General features: G+C 58.4%; 2 non-coding genes across 2 annotated transcripts in view; both read right to left on the minus strand.

Moving 5' to 3' along the window:
* LOC144193196 (28S ribosomal RNA) overlaps window positions 1-244 on the minus strand; it is a 4784-nt gene extending 4540 nt beyond the window's left edge. The window contains exon 1 of the ribosomal RNA XR_013325667.1: window positions 1-244. This exon is cut by the window's left edge and continues 4540 nt beyond it. This is a non-coding gene — a ribosomal RNA (28S ribosomal RNA).
* Window positions 245-698: 454 nt separating this feature from the next.
* Window positions 699-852, minus strand: LOC144193194 (5.8S ribosomal RNA). Its single transcript, XR_013325665.1, has one exon. It is a non-coding gene; the product is annotated as a 5.8S ribosomal RNA (ribosomal RNA).
* Between the last annotated feature and the right edge of the window lie 4148 nt (window positions 853-5000).

Consider the following 5000-nt stretch of genomic DNA (forward strand, 5'->3'; position numbering starts at 1 on the left):
ACCGCTACCGGCCTCACACCGTCCACGGGATTGAGCCTCCATCAGAAGGACTCAGGCCCTTCGGGGCGCAAAGTGAGTGGTACCTTTCTTACGCCACATTTCCACTGCCTGCCAGGGGCAGCGGATTCAGCGCTGGGCTTTTCCCGCTTCGCTCGCCGCTACTAGGGGAATCCTAGTTAGTTTCTTTTCCTCCGCTTAGTAATATGCTTAAATTCAGCGGGTAGCCCCGTCTGATCTGAGGTCGGAACCATAAAAGCCGCGGTTCGATCGATTGAGATTCGGGGAGGAGATCCTTTTATTTCATTTTTTTCGGTTATCGCCCTGCCGACGCGGGTGTCCGCGCACCACGCGCCGGCGCCTTCGGTCCGTGTTGTTTTTGCCTCGGATCCAGTCCATTTTGCGGAGGGACACTCACGGGTCGGTGGTTACTATCCAAATGACCGCCTCGTGACCGCGGACTGTGAGGTCTTTGTGGATCTCAACGACATGCCTCGCTCACATATGCATGTTCCCCGAAATCTCGCTCTCTCGACCACTTCTCTGTACGGGCATGGACGAGCCCCGTATCTGGCTTTACTTAGGGGGTCGGGGTGCGTGCTGGCATAACACTTTCCCCGATCTTGCATCCCCAGTCGCGGGCCACGCCGCGGAACGGTGCCGCCCCTCACCGCCGCGGTCGGGCCCGATTGAATGTCAGGCGACGCTCAGACAGACGTGGCCCCGGGAGGGACCCGGGGCCGCGAGTTGCGTTCAAAGTGTCGATGATCAATGTGTCCTGCAATTCACATTAATTCTCGCAGCTAGCTGCGTTCTTCATCGACGCACGAGCCGAGTGATCCACCGCTGAGAGTTGTCTACAGGTGCCTCCCGACATCTCCAGGCGGCCGCCCGGGTCAGCCCCCCGCTGCCCGGCCACCCATGTAGAGCAGTGATGCCCGGAGACACCTTTCAAGATCGCAACACCTGAGTTGGCAAAGCATCGGAAGGTCTATTGCTCCCAAGGCGGGCACGGTTTATCCACCCCTGATTTGGCTGAGTTAGGCGGTGGGGCCTAGGGTCGATCAAGAGCTCCCCCCATCCTAGGTTCATCCCGACTTGGGTAAAGTGGGGCCCAAGGGGTGAGCGTTGAGATGTCGCCGAAGGCCAGGTAATGGGACCGGTGATCCGGCGTAACTACTGTCCTCGGAGGAATGCGGTGACGTAGCACCGTGAGTCACCCGCGGCTCCTCAAGGAAGCGGCTCTGAGGCTTTTCCCACGGCTCCCGAACCCCAGAACACTCCGAGCGTAGCACAAGACCGGGCCGGGTGGCAACCCATATACCCCCGTTTTGTTGGCACGCGCCAGACGAGCAAAAGCGGAACCGGGTACCTTGTCCGTGGTGGTCGCCGTAATGGATCCGGGCTCGACCACCGTCCATCGAATCGATCTTCCCGAACCTTCATCGCATCAGAGACGGGCAACGTGCACCCCTTTACGTTGACTATAGCGGTTACAGTAAACTGTAACCATTCCGGCCTCGGCGGTGCGGGACCATTGTTTCTCGGGCCCCGACACGTCTATAAGTGCCATCTACATGAGCCTTCGAAAGTCCGGTCCGGGCGAGAGGGAGGGATTCGGCGCCCGACTACCCTAAGAGGCGGAACGCCGCTGCCGGAGACTAGCCCGGGGACGCACGCGCGGACTGCCATGCCCGTGCTCTTGCGCGTCAACCCAGAGAGAGAATCGACAGGGACGGATACCTCCGGGGCCGGCCCTAGGCCCAACCCCCTCTCGTTATGCCTCACGTCAATACGTGCGATCGCCCTGTACCTTGTCACGCGATCGATTCGGTTATTTGCCAACCTTCCTTCACTCCTTCCTTTCGTGGCAGGGAGACGTGCACAGTGCATCTACCGATAGCCGCAAGCAGCCCGGTGACACGACGAGAAAACTGTGGGAACGGCCGGCGGCACCTGCGTGCAACCGTAACAAACCGAGAAGAAGCACAGTTTCTCGTGACGGGGGTTTTTCGCAAAACAAAACAAAGAACTCCCGACACCTCCAGGCGATGACGTAACCCGTGAGTCACCCGCGGCTCCTCAAGGAAGCGGCTCTGAGGCTTTTCCCACGGGCCTGAACCACCCAGAGGCACCAAAGAGGTCGTAGAGATTGTGTACTCCATCCCCCTAGAATAGGCACTTATCTCACAAGCCCCGGCGATGCCAACCCGAACCAACAAGGAAAGTCAGGGCCCTTTTACGGCGCAACTTTTTGTGGCGCTCGATTTGTCAAGGCGGGGGTAAATCGAGTCTTTAAACCAGCGTACAACCACCAGAGGCCTTCATAGTGGCGTACAGGTACCGGGCACCTGACTCCCTTCTTATTACCGGAATAATCCCACACGGGAAGCTTTTTTGTCGCAGACTGTGGAGGGGTTCCCAACCTGGTCCCAACATGATCTGTTTTCATTTTCATTCACGCATCGGTTCTTTACGTGATTTCCAAGCATTTCATCTCGTAACACATGTCCACCATCATTAACACATGTCCGTTACCGTCACATCACATCTTGCCCTGTACTATCGGCTCTTTTCTGGCCCCTGTGGCTCCATATGTCCGGTGCTTCACCAAGTACCATGTCTCATTTTTGTTGTCCTCCAAGAATCGGCTTTGTCCCAAAGGCTATGGTATTTGGCATCTCGTTATATTTCCTCCGGCAATGGCTCGGCTGGTGGTTAGGTTTCCATGTGTGCCCTCCGTCCACATGCGCCCTTTTTGGGAAAAAAACCGGACTATGGCAGGTCTTTAGTTCAGGTTTGTATCCCACCCCGTGGCTTAGGGATTCTCGTCAACCATCGGTGTCATTTGGCAAAATTTTAGAACTCTCCATATTCGTCAGTATTGTCCTCATTTCCATCGATGAACTCATGGTCATTTCGTTTCCATTTTGTCCTCTTTTTGTCCTCCACATGAACTCGAATGGTGAAATCGTTGCCTTTTTCCCTTGAACTCTTTTTTCTCGCCCGAACCGACACGAGGGTTTTCATGCTTGGGTCGACGGTGCAGATCCCCACCGGGCGGATGCAGATAAGGTGACGATGGTCAGTCCTGACGCGGAGGGGCCTTGGACGAGTGGGGTCTACCACCCGCAGTACCTTAGCCTCCGGCCAATCACCGGTCGCACGCACCAGTCCTCACCGTTATCCAGTTTCGAACGCACTCTCTTCTCTCGGCGTCTCGCCGACCCAGCTATCCCAAACCGACGCGCGGTTGTGTGGAACGTGAACGAGACGACCGCTGAACAAACTCAGCCGGGCGGATGCAGAGACAGTGACGATGGTCAGTCCTGACGCGGAGGGGCCTTGGACGAGTGGGGTCTACCACCCGCAGTACCTTAGCCTCCGGCCAATCACCGGTCGCACGCACCGTGTCCTCACCGTTATCCGTGACCTCGAATGAGTCAGACGCATCGCTCTTGTTGTCACGGCTCTCCAATTGGCCAGAGCGAGACGAAACGCGCTCGCGGGGGACCGTCCGGTTGCAGTGACAGCACGATGGTCAGCCCTGACGCGGAGGGGCCTTGGACGAGTGGGGTCTACCACCCGCAGTACCTTAGCCTCCGGTCAATCGCCGATCGCACGCGCCAGAAACCTCTCCGTTGTTCAGTCCACGAGCTCGCACGAGCCATCCCTCCACACGACTATACCCTGCCGACAGAAGACACGGGCGAGACGACCGCCACATTACATACTAGGCCGAGGCGGATGCAGATAAAGTGACGATGGTCAGTCCTGACGCGGAGGGGCCTTGGACGAGTGGGGTCTACCACCCGCAGTACCTTAGCCTCCGGCCAATCACCGGTCGCACGCACTATGTCCTCACCGTTATCCCGGCTTTCGTTATGCTGCGCACGTTCAGTTCCACTGCCCCCGTTGTCTTTAGCGTGACGTGGTCATACGTGCCAAGCCGCACCCACGCGACCGAGGCGGATGCAGATAAAGTACGATGGTCAGTCCTGACGCGGAGGGGCCTTGGACGAGTGGGGTCTACCACCCGCAGTACCTTAGCCTCCGGCCAATCACCGGTCGCACGCACTATGTCCTCACCGTTATCCCGGCTTTGCAAGCACTATACCCTGGCCCGTCTTGTCGCACTGCTCTTTAAGAGAGCGAGACGACCGCACGGACCGTGACCGTCCGGTTGCAGTGACAGCGACGATGGTCAGCCCTGACGCGGAGGGGCCTTGGACGAGTGGGGTCCACCACCCGCAGTACCTTAGCCTCCGGCCAATCGCCGATCGCACGCGCCAGAAACCTCTCCGTTGTTCGGTACACGGCTCGAACAGCCGCCCCTCACACTTTCACTATACCTCTTTGACCGAGAACGCCCACTCGCACGCACGAGCCCCGGAGCGGATGCAGTGACAGTGACGATGGTCAGCCCTGACGCGGAGGGGCCTTGGACGAGTGGGGTCCACCACCCGCAGTACCTTAGCCTCCGGTCAATCGCCGGTCGCACGCACCAGAAACCTCACCGTTATCGCCGGGAACACGGACGCGCGAGCCGTCCCCACGCGGTCGCCAATCGGGGTTTGCGCTGTGCCCTCTTCAGCACCCCGTGGCTTTCGAGTTCATTTCGAGTAACGGTGAACGCTGTGCCCCATCAGCGACCCGTACTCCTTTCATTTTTTTTTCACCACCGGCGACCGCTGTGCCCCAGCAGCGGACCCGTAGAGTTCATTTCTCCGACGGCGACGCTGTTGCCCAAGCAGCGACCCGTAATTTCTTCCATCGGCGACGCTGTTGCCCAAGCAGCGACCCGTACCTAGGGGTGACCGCTGTGCCCCAGCAGCGGACCCCGTGACCATATTTTTGAGTTCATCCAACGGCGAAGCTGTTGCCCAAGCAGCGACCCGTATTTTCTCCAATGGTGAAGCTGTTGCCCAAGCAGCGACACCTCATTTCATTTCCACAACGGCGAAGCTGTTGCCCAAGCAGCGACCCGTGTATTTCATTTCTCC

This window comes from Stigmatopora nigra, unplaced genomic scaffold (genome assembly GCF_051989575.1).
Source record: "Stigmatopora nigra isolate UIUO_SnigA unplaced genomic scaffold, RoL_Snig_1.1 HiC_scaffold_174, whole genome shotgun sequence".
In the NCBI taxonomy this organism is placed as follows: domain Eukaryota; kingdom Metazoa; phylum Chordata; class Actinopteri; order Syngnathiformes; family Syngnathidae; genus Stigmatopora; species Stigmatopora nigra.